Genomic DNA, 12,085 nt, shown 5'->3' on the forward strand with positions numbered 1-12,085 from the left:
TTTAATGACGTTATTAAACTTAATATTGCTTTATATATTATGTTATATATATAGAGATGCATAAAGTCCGATTGAAAAATGTATTACGTTTCAGAATTGCTAGTGACTCGTCTTATCTTTCAGTCTATTCATAGAACTCCAGTCCATAATATGTAGCACCAATATTGTGACGGCACATGCTGTATTTGCCACTTTGCAGTCTGACGTATGCAAGTTTACTGAGAAGAACGAGTACGGTCTTGCCCAGAACTATGCATTAATAACGCACAAGGGAAAGTTTAGTTTTTCTTATTTTAAATGTTTTGGGTATTGAATTGGAAGGAGACAAATTAGCAAAAGTATTTTACAAAATTTTAAAAAGGCAGTTTCTGAATTAAACGATCTAAAATGAGATTCAATATTTGGAATAACAGTTTTATTCGAGATCGAAATAACAGTAAAAGTTTTAAAGTATTGCAGAGTAGCTACAAACTTCCCACTTTTTACGGCTTCATAAAGTTTGAAGTGTAACATTTTATATAGCTGAGCATTAGCTCAGTTAAAATTGAGATATACACTTGCTTTAATTTCTTTACAGGTATATTTCATTTTTCAATATATGTTGGAAAAATAACCTTCACCTATTGTACTAATTAGTAATTTAATCATTACTTAACAAAAATGTAGTAAGTAGTCATTAACTGGTATATGAGTATTTAAGTTAAGTGGAATTGTTAGTCATTTGCTCGTGCTTTTTTATTTAGTTCAAAGTTAGCTGAAAATATTGTGGCCATTATGCTGTAGTTCTCAGAAGTTTTTGTATCATCAGATAATATATTACATATAAGAAACTGAAACATGTTGCAAAATATATCTAGCATTCTTTTGCTAGAGAAATACATCCATAAAATATAATTTTATGTAAATGTTTCAGTGTGTAATTTAAAATGTTACTTCATGTATCTATAGTTTTTTGACCTAAGTTACTAAATTAAACATATTTGCATGCAGGCCTCTGAGAATGCTAAATTGCTTTCTTTATTATCCTTTTCTACAGATATGGCAAAACTCGTGTGTGTGTGTGAACCACCAGTAGCTTTTAGATAACATAAGAGTAGATGCTAGACAAACATATGCTTGCAGCCTGTTGATGGAGTACTTGAATTAGGTCAGACACACAGCTGTTTATTCAGAAACTGTGGACTTGCTCATTTACATAATGAATTTATTTAAACTACGAAAGGAGACTAGGATAACACAGTGCTGATTTCTATTGTTTCATTTAAACCAGTGGAGCTGGATGCAGGAGGAAAGCTGTGGTTTGCATTACAAAAACAAAAAGCCCTGAGGCTGCTTGGGCAGAACCACAAGATTGTGCAAACAAATAGGACGGATGAAGGTTCTGTCATTTCTTTGTCTATGGATCACTGATATTATCTGCTGCTGTTTAATGGGAAAAGGTAGATTGCTTAGAGCAGTGACTTAGTGATACATAAGAGGGTTGGTACTTAAGTTTGCTGGTAGCTGTGTACTCCCAAGTGTCATTTCCGATTCTAAGTCTTCCTGTCAAAATCCACTGTGGCTTTTTTTTCTTTTGTGGAAACTGCTAAACTCAGACATTCTCCAGTCAGAGTCTGCTGTGGTGACTGGACTGCACTCACCCAGCTCTGTTTCAACCTCCACAACTGCTACTATGTTATTTGCATATAACTTGGACAATTGGTGCATTGAGTGCAGACTTTTGCGTTGATCAGGAAAAGGATTATACTAGGAAATGATGGTTTATTAAATTCTAAAACTTGAAGGGAATCTGGAAGAATTCGGGAGGATTTGCATTTGAAGTGCTGTAAGTACAAGTCTGCATCTATTAAATTGCATTGAAGAGCACTTTGGGCTGCCAGCAGTTGTCCAATTCTCTGAGGCATCAGTAACCCTTTTCTATGTATGCCCTGGGGACTTAGTAAAGAAAGGCCTAGATTATGGTAACTGTCTCAAATGGTGCAGTTTTTGTACAATAATAAGGGTTAAGTCAATAACCGTGAGTGCCAGAGTGAATACCCTTAAATGAAGAGAGAGTATTAGATTAATTTTGTAGAAATACTGGTTTAATATAACATTGAAAATAACAGGCTTGTTATGTCATTCATTGATAAAATTCAGTTCCACACATTTCTTCTCAATTTCTGAATTCAAATGGTGCTTTGTGGCAGGTGAACATAGCATTTTTGGTGAGCTGTTATAAAGTGATTTGCTTTAGATGGAATGTTTGCTGTTATAATTCATGATTAATAATATGATGAAGAGGAAAATGTTTAATACATTTCCTTTGACATATATTCCCTTAAATCTATGAGAAGATCTGTGGAAGCATATTTTACATTTAAATTGAGTATTGTGAATGTGAACCTGAGGACATTTGATTGTCCTTGCTGAACCAGGAAATCCTTTCTCTTAATAAGTTGAAATTTTTCTTGTACTAAGCAAAACATTCAGATCCCCACAGGAGACCATTTTCAGACCAGTAGAATAAACAAGATGTACCAAGTTAAACAGTTTCCATTTATTGGTGATTTTTTTATGCCAAACATATGTTTAAAATACTTATAAATAAAATTGATTAACAAAGTTAATTAGTTTTTTTATGTATGTTTGTGTTGCATAACAAAATTTTTGTTATGGCATTTTTCCTTTAGATAGAAATAGCTTAAACGTGAACAATGCAAGTTTTACATTTTCTCACAGCTTCTTTGCTTGAGCCATAAGCCATAATTTCCATTGTTTATGACTTACTTTGTTAATCTTGCACTGGCTAAAACATTGTTTGATTTTGCACTCTTTGCCCGTGTGTTTTGAGAAATAACTTCATTTGGATAGATTAAGCTTCCCTAACAAGCTGCTCATTTAGTCTTTCTCTCTGGCACTCAAAAAGGGGTAAATGCATTTGGTGCCAAACAATTTTTTTTGTATTGAAATGATAGAGACATAAGCTTAGCTGATGCAGCTTAACCATGAATTTATGTGAAAAAGAGAAAAAAATAAATTAATGCAAGCATTCTCTTATAATATAGATGGAGAGTTTTGAAGGAAAGAGCACATAGGTGTGCCAGCTGCAGGTATAAATATTCTCTTATTAAATATATTACTAAAAACTATTTGAAATAGTTTGAATGGAACATTGAAATAGTTTGAAATAAACTATTTGAATGATTGTTGGTTATATTAGAAATGTTGCATTTTATTTTTTCAAAAAACAAATTGACACTAAAACGAAATGTGAAAATAATAATTACCATTAAGCTAGTTGATTTGTTTGAATTATATCTCTGTGTAGTGGTCTGTCTAGCGGTGAGGATTTGATACTTTTGGCATAAGGTGGCATAACTGCAAACCATGGTCTCATAAAATGTGATAATTAAGAGAAGGTAAAGGAGCTTTGTGTTTGATATATATTTCCACTTCATCCATGAGGTGACTTATGCAATCTCCATGAATTCAGTTTCTTAAATGTGGGACTATTTTTGCAAACAAATATCAAAGACTTATAAGGTCCTTATGTGGCAGGCTTAGAAGAAATAAATGGTTTAGATTTGTGGCAAAAAATTACTGGCAGCTGGATGTGTAGAGGTGCTAGCACCCTGTGGTGCCCCGACTTCTGCTAAGGGTTAGAATTAATTTGCTCCTTCTGTCCAGATTCCTTAGAATCCATTTGGAAAGTGATTTATAAAAGTGGATGTTTGCATTCAGCTGTACTTTTTTTTTAATTTTTATTTTTCAGAAACATGTAAACTTTGTATTCATTATATAAATCAAAACACTGAAGAACAAGTTTGATCAGGGTAAATTATGTTATCAAAAAATTCCTCTCGCAAGAAAAGATGTTAATTGCAATATTTTAAATGTTCTAGAAATTAATAATTTGAAAAGCTTAATTTCACAAACTGAATATGTGACTAAAATTCAGAAACTGTTTACCTTTTTCAAATTATTCAAAACTGAAATTTCTAAACATTTAAGTTTGGATGTTGTATTTTACCAGTAAATTGAAATTGCTTGTAGATATTTGGAGCTTAAACATGAGTTGAGAAAGAGTGCATTTTCATTTGTGCCTGGCTCTGCGGTAGGGAAAATGTGATAAAATGTCTACCTTAAATCTTGTTTGATCATCTCTCAAAGCGTTTCCCTTCTGGAAATAATTTCTGGGGTTGAAGAGCACAGCATTAACAGATTTAATGTAGCAATTCAGTCAGATGGCTAAAACAGTATGTCAAATTCAACAAAACAAAAGAAACAAATTGAAAATGTTCATGGCTGTGGGTCTACAGCAAATTACTATTTAAAGAGAAATGATACTTTAATTAAAATAATTGCAACTGAGTTAATGAATTGTTTATTTTACAAATGCTGTTTATTCTGTCTCATGGCTGCATTGGCCTTTTGAGCTTTTTTTTGGGAAAATTAAATTCTTTATTGATTTTATTTACTGTTTTTATAAAGTCACGATATGTTCAATTTAATATTTAACAGTTAAGAAAATTTGTGAAAAACAATTATTTTTATTTTTTGTTTTATGAAATATGAAGAGTAATGAAAGTGATTATAAAACAAAACCAAAAAGGAGAAATCTTTATGTTAACTGGTAGTTGGTTACGAATATTTGATTACTCATTTTTCAAAAGTTTAGGAATATTTGAGATTAATTTAAAGAGTTACAGTTTTGTGGTTAAATTACCATAAAAATACACTAATTTATGTTGCATCATTTTATCAAATTGCATTCAAATTTGCATCTTGTTGTTTAAAAATGAATTCTCTGCGGATATATTTTAGGATATAGGCCATCGTGGAAATTCAGCCAACCAGTGAGGTTACTTTGAAAGTACTGTCAACTTTTTTTGTCAAAGCTTTAACATTTGTTACTTGCTCCAATATGGAACAAAATTACAATCAAAGCGGGAAGGACACATCAATACTCATGTATGATGTAAGACGTAGGTTTAAAAACCAAACCAGGCGGAAGACTACTCATAGGTATTATTACCTCCCTACATCTTTTACTTGAATCACTAACATATTTTAATAAAACTGAGGCTGTTAAATCATAGTAACATGGTTATTGGAATTAATCAGCAGTAAAACAATTATGGTAAATCAAAAGAAAATTGGCACATAGAAAGTTGCGGTTGCAGAATCTGTGCAGACAGTGCAATTTTTATGATCAAGACAATAAAGTATCACATTCAGAGATAAAATCAGGGGCCATATTAGACACACATGGACGTGAATGAGTTTGGATATAATTTAAGACAAAAGTATTAAGCTGAAGCTGTTTTTGTAATATTTTATTAACACTTCATTCATCATTTAATTGATGCTTTTGTCATAAATAATTGTGTTGCTGTCCTGATCAAAATATCAAAAAGTGTACATGCTACTGTGCTGACAGAGAGCAACATCAATGTAATGTTTTTAAAAAGTTCCTGTAACTTAGTTTACATTCACATTTCATCATAGTTCTGTGGTGTAGAAGAATGTTTTAAATGTTTGAACCTCCTCCAATATTATGCCTCTCTGAAACACTTTGAGATATTTAGCTACATTGAAAGCACTGTACAACTTCAAATTGCAGTTGTTTTTGTATTAGCAAATTTATAAAAAAAATACATTAATTGTAATGTGTTCAGATTGCTCTTTTAAAAGCAATCGGAAGCCCAAAGAAACTTTCAGACAAGATATTGCATGTGTTGAAGTCCCATTCTGCATGTAAGCTTGCACTTGTACTTGCACTTAAATAGGTTCTATTTCTGAAACTAATTCCTTATCAGAAAAATAAGAGATTAAATTATTAGCGTGATGAATAAGATCTCTAAATTAGGTTGATAGCAATTGTTACTCCTTAGTAAGTTAAACCATCTGGAATACTAATGCATTCCAGTTCAGTGAGCCACTCTTTATATTTTGCTTTTATTGCCGTTTAATAAAAAGAATTTTCTTTTGATAGTCTAGTATATTTAAAAGTAAAACTACCAACCAGGGCTAAATACTAAAAAAAGGTATAAACAAGACTGTCTAAGAGTTGCTTTGTTGAATTTGATGGCACTTAGAATGTTTCATCTCCTCTGGCTTTGTTCTGGAAACATCAAAGAGTTGCTGGGTCAGGTTGAATTGAAATGCACATCAAAGATGCTGAATGCAGGTTTTTTTAGACAATACGCTGTTAGCAGGGGATAGATTTCTTTGTGCTTTAGAGCCAACAAAGTTCTTCTCACCTGGACCATATCACCTGTTGGCAATTTGTATTCATTATTACAGGAGGACTGGTGTCACTAGTTATTGCTCATACCTTTTTACTGTTAAATGTGGGTTGTAATATACAGAGTCACATGAAGATTCTTAATTAAGTGCAGAAACATATGTTGGGCAATTCTATTGGATCTTCAGAGGAAACATAATGAAAATGTGTATTAGGACGCAGTTAGAATGTGTCTTATAAACAGGTTGTTCACATTTTTAGAGAAATCATATGAACATAATTTGTTCTTTTCCTAAATGCAGATTAATTGCCTGTATAGTTTCACAAAATGAACTGAAATCGTGTTGGTTAATACACACAAATTTGCTGCCGTATTTTCCACCTTAGGCAAATCTATTAGTGGTAACGAAAGCAAATTAGCCAATCTTGATTAGCCTACACAAAACTATTTTTGTTCTTCTCACCCAGCTAAATTGCCTCTTAATCAGTTTAAATGCCAAGTATTTTGTCCATCCAGTTGTAGAATGTGCGAGATTTCCTCTAATGATAGAAGGAAAATAGAGATAAGCTTGGTTTTCCAATAATAACCAGGCTTTCCAGTACAGCCTTTTCTCTATATTAGCATGGTTGTAGTTGCTGCACTTCTCTCATGTGACCAATTTATATTATATCTCGACTAGCAGAAATCCAGTGTCAGTGTCTTGGGCAGGGTTTTTCTGTTGGCGTGCGGGGGCAGGCCCGACACACTGGCGCGTAAAATGATGCGCGATGATGTTGGGCGTGCGTCCCGACATCATCGCTCTGTCTCACGATGTTTTGTTTGGTGGGCGCGTGCTGGAGTCGGCTGTGTGCCCGCCGATAATTACAAGGCCTATTAAGGCCATTAAGGAACCAATTAATTTCAAACATACGCTGCCCGTCCAACCTAACGGTTGGCGGGCAGGCGTAAAGGCCAAGTGGCCTTTACGTTTTTTAGGAAGCTTCATCCACGAGTGGGATGAGGTTCCCTGAAGCTTTAACAAATTGAATTAAAAAAATTTCTGAAATGTAAAAAATGTCCCATTTCACGTGACAGTCACATGAGGGGACATGTTTCATTAAATTTTTATTCCATTTATTTATTTCAAAAGCGCTTCAATCTCCCTAAGGCAGCTCCATGTCCCAGGGAGAATGAAGCGGTCTTTCACATGCATGCGAAAGATCACTGATCCTGACTCTCCCTCCCCGCACTTCCCCACCCGCACAGCGCTACCGCTCGTGTATTATGCTGGGCGGGCCTTAATTGGCCTGCCCGTGTAAAATGGCGGTGCGGAGCCAATCATGGGTGGCGGTCAGCCCGGCGACCGCTCCAGCCGAGCCAGCCCGATGTGGGAAAAATTCAGGCCTTGGAGTTTTGGGTATAATTTATTATTAACAGGAATTAAAATAAAATAACATCCACAATTCATCATGTTGCCTTGACTTGCATCATAGCTGTCTTGGAATATTCAAAATGTCTATGTACAGTATGTGACAGTTTGCAGCTTAAAAATTGACTGATTTGTATGCTGTAATAAATTGTGAAGTAATGCTCTTAGACCTGTGAGGACTTTTGTACAGCAAGGAAAATTTGCAGTTTCTTTAAAAAGAATCTGTAAAATAATGTTTGAGAGCACTTTCGATAGTTTGGCATCAATTGTAAAGAGATCAATTGTAACTTTAATATAAAAGCAAAATACTGCAGATGCTGGAAATCTGAAATAAAAACAGAAAATCCCGGAAAAACTCAGTAGGCCTGGCAGCATCTGTGGAGAAAGAAACAGAGTTAACATTTCAAGTCCAATATGACCCTTCTTCGCAGCTGGAGAAAGGTAGAAATGCTATGGGTTTTATACTGTTGAAAAAGAGGGTATGGGCAGACGGAGCAAAGTAGAAGGTCAGGGATAGGTCGGAGGGCATGAGAAATTAAATGATAAAGATCTCATGGAACACAAGACAAAGGGAGTGGTAATAAATGTAATTTCTTGGATAATAAGTACTAATGACCCTTGACTTGGAAGCAACGTTAACACAACGGAAATTAAAATACAAAAGCCTTGTGTCCAGACACAGAGGACACAAACTGCTGCTGTAATGAAGATAGGAGAGCTGGAGGGAGAAGGTGATCAGCACACAGATGCAGACACAAAGTGAAAGCAGACTAGACAGACTGTGAGGAAAAGAAGCAAATCTCTCTCAGGAGGAGGTCAGTTTTCCTATTTGGCAGAAAAGAGACAGGAGCTCTTTGAGGCACTGTGTGAGTTGTCTAAAAAAGGTCAAAAACCTAGAAAGCTATGTGAATAGCTCAGAGACACTAAAGAGCCTCAAAAGTGGCCAAGCCTGAACCAGGGTGTTATTTGTTGGTTGATTGAAAAAGAAGTCTGGAAAGCTACACCATCAGGACAGTCATGACCTGGGAGAGAGAAGGTTTGGAGAAGTGTGCCTGCCTGATGATAATTGTACCCATGAAACTCGGAGGGGAAAATTGCTGTTGGATAGGACTCGTGACTACCCTGCATGAATAAAGAGCAGCATACGTGGGACTGGGTAGCTATGTAATGCCATGTGTGCAGGAAGCGATGTTGGTGCTTGTGGTTGTGCAAGATGTATCTTTGTATATAGACTAGAGTGAAATTTATCTTTTTATTTGAAGTATCATTTACCTGCTAATTCATGTTTAATTTACATTGGTTCTGATTTGTGTTAAAGTAGAAGTTACAAGAAGTGAAATCTTGTTAGTAATTTCTTCATTTGGGGGTCATTCAGTAAAATTGGTTTATGGCTCCCCCATGGTGACCATACCAAACTGACTTTCCAGAATCAAACTTTAACTCCTATTTGTCAAATTTAGTTTGGCTTGATTAACTGAAAATTGAAGTAGTTAATAAGTGAAGTGACACCAAATCATAACAAACTTTATCTTCAACCAAATTGAATATTGTTTACACTTTACTATTATTCAGTTAATTCAATTTCTTTCCTTTCCATCTTAAAAAAAAAAGTGTGTGGCCTTTAAAATGTGATTGCACACAATGAACAAATGATTAATTATCAGATTACATATTTGTGAAAGTAAAAATGCTGCATTGTTCCTTGCCGTAGAGGTTGCTACTAGCTTTTTTAGTTGCATTTTTGCAAAACGTGCTGAGCAAGAAATATCGGAATTCCTAATTTTAAACATGCAATTACTCCTTTCTGTCAAATCAAAACTGTCTATTAAGGGCTAATTAATCTCCACTCTTCCTTTCAGACATCAATAAGTGTGTATTTTAAGTCATATTAGGAATGTGCATAAAATGGAACCTGAGCCTGTTATGTACTTCAATAGTTCTTTGGTAGTCTTCGTCTCCTGAGTTTGCCCTGGTGGCAAACTCTCTGTTAAACATCGCCTGGTGTGGCTAAGGAGCCTCACTCGGGCATGGCAGTCTCTGCTGCATTTGCAGTATACTGCAATAAATAAATTTTAAAAGTATGCTGGATTACTGTCAGTGACATTTACTTAAATTCTTCTAAATAAAATTTTCAGCATTATAGCACAAACTGAAATTTGATTTAAGTGGGAAATGTAAAAACAGAATAGAATAAGGTAACTGATAGAAAGGTGCATATTAGTTATGTAACTTGCGTATAAGGCTGTAGGAGCAGAGGGACCTAGGTATATATGTGCATAAATCGTTGAAGGTGGCAGGACAGTTTGAGAGCACGGTTAAGAAGAGCATACGGCATCCTGGGCTTTATCAAAGGAGCAAAGAGTACAAAAGGAAGGAAGTTAGGTTAAAACTGGTTCCAGAGATGAAGAACTTCAGTTACGTAGAAAGGTTGGAGAAGTTGGGACTATCCTCCTTGAAGGAGAAGGTTGAGAGGAGACTTGATAGAGGTATACTAAATCTTGATGGGTCTGGACAGAGCAGACAGGGAGAAACTGTTCCTATTTTATTTTATTCATTCACGGGATGTGGGCTTTGCTGGCTGGGCCAGCATTTATTGCCCATCCCTAGTTGCGCTTGAGAAGGTGGTGGTTAGCTGCCTTCTTGAACTGCTGCAGCTCGTGTGGTATAGGTACATCCACAGTGCTGTTAGGAAGGGAGTTCCAGGATTTTGACCCAGCGACAGTGAAGGAACACCATATATTTCCAAGTCAAGATGGTGAGTGACTTGGAAGGGAACTTGCAGGTGGTAGTGTCCCCATCTATCTGCTGCCCTCGTCCTTCTAGATGGTAGCGGTCATGGGTTTGGAAGGTGCTGTCTAAGGAGCCTTGGTGAATTCCTGCAGTGCATCTTGTAGATGGTACACACTGCTGCTATTGTGCGTCGGTGGTGGATGGAATGAATGTTTGAGGATGTGGTGCCAATCAAGCAGGCTGCTTTGTCCTGGACGGTGTCAAGCTTCTTCAGTGTTGTGGGAGCTGCACTCATCTAGGCAAGTGGGTAGTATTTCATCACACTCCTGACTTGTGCCTTGTAGATGGTGGACAGGCTTTGGGGAGTCAGGAGGTGAGTTACTCGCCGCTTAATTCTTGGCCTCCTGAGCTGCTCTTTTAGCCACAGTATTTATATTGCTAGTCCAGTTAAGTTTCTGGTCAATGGTAACCCACAGGGTGTTGATAGTGGGGGATTCAGTGATGGCAATGCCATTGAACATCAAGGGATGATGGTTGAAGTCTCTCTTTTTGGAGATGGTCATTGACTGACACTTGTGTGGCGCGAATATTAATTGCCACTTGTCAGCCCAAGTCTGGATACTGTCCAGGTCTTGCTGCATTTGGATATGGACTGGTGGAAGGATCAAGAACCAGAGGGCACAGGTTTAAGGTCATTCACAAAAGAAGTAATGGCGACATGAGGAAAAACCTTTTTCACGCAGTGGGTGTTTAGGATCTGGAATGCACTGCCTGAGAGGTTGGTTAGAAAAATTAAAGCGCATGGGATACTGGCATGTTTCAAGGATTGGATAACAGGCAGAAAACAGATTAGGAATAAAGAGGTCATTCTCGCATTGGCAGGCTGGGACTAGTGAGGTACTGCAAGGATCACTACTCGGGCCCCAGCTGTTCAATATATATCAGTGATTTGGGGGTGATGGGGCCAATGTAATATTTCCAAGTTTGTGGATGACATAAAGCTAGGTGGGAATGTGTGTTGTGAGGAAGATGCAATGTGGCTTCAAGAGGATTTGGACAGACTTAGTGAGTGGGTAAGAATTTGGCAGATGGAATGTGATGTGGAAAAATGTGAAGTTATCCACTTTGGTAGGAGGAACAGATGTGCAGAGTATTTCTTAAGTGGTAAGAGATTAGAAAGTTTCGATATACAAAGGGTCCTGGGTGTTCTCGTCAATAAGTCACTGAAAGCTAACCTGCAGGTACAGCAAGCAATTAGAAAGGCTGATGGTATGTTAGTGTTTATTGCAAGAGGATTTGAGTACAGGAGTAGCAAAGTCTTGCTTCAATTGTATAGAACCTTGGTTAGACTGCACATGTACTGTGTGTAGTTTTGGTCCCTTACCTTAGAAAGGATATTATTGCCATGGAAGGAGTGCAATGAAAGTTCACCAGACTTGTTCCTGGGATAGGGGCACTGTCCTATAAAGAGAGATTGGGGAAACTGGGCCTGTATTCTATATAATTTCAAAGAATGAGAGGTGATTTCATTGAAACCTACAAAATATTTAAAAGGATAGACAGGGTAGATGCAAGTAAGATGTTCCCCTGGCTGGTGAGTCTAGAACCAGTGGACACAATTTCAAAATAAGGGGGAAGCCACTTAGGACAGAGATAAGGAGAATTTTCTTTTTTCCTCAGACCCTTGTGAATCTTTTGAATTCTCTGTCCTAGAGAG

At 36.5% G+C, this 12,085-nt stretch overlaps 1 protein-coding gene across 19 annotated transcripts in view; it reads left to right on the forward strand.

The window, feature by feature from the left end:
* Positions 1-761: 761 nt before the first annotated feature.
* Positions 762-12,085, forward strand: part of eya1 (EYA transcriptional coactivator and phosphatase 1) — a 245,097-nt gene continuing 233,773 nt past the window's right edge. For 15 of the 19 annotated variants that reach the window (XR_013576404.1, XM_078540328.1, XM_078540338.1 and 12 more), the window contains exons 1-2: positions 762-1,825; positions 3,048-3,092. The gene's annotated coding sequence lies outside the window, so the exon portion shown is untranslated. The remainder of the gene's footprint in view (positions 1,826-3,047; positions 3,093-12,085) is intronic. The other 4 variants (XM_078540344.1, XM_078540331.1, XM_078540329.1 and 1 more) reach the window with 3 other exon arrangements.

The sequence above is a fragment of the Cetorhinus maximus genome, chromosome 4, assembly GCF_964194155.1.
Source record: "Cetorhinus maximus chromosome 4, sCetMax3.hap1.1, whole genome shotgun sequence".
Taxonomy (NCBI): Eukaryota; Metazoa; Chordata; class Chondrichthyes; order Lamniformes; family Cetorhinidae; genus Cetorhinus; species Cetorhinus maximus.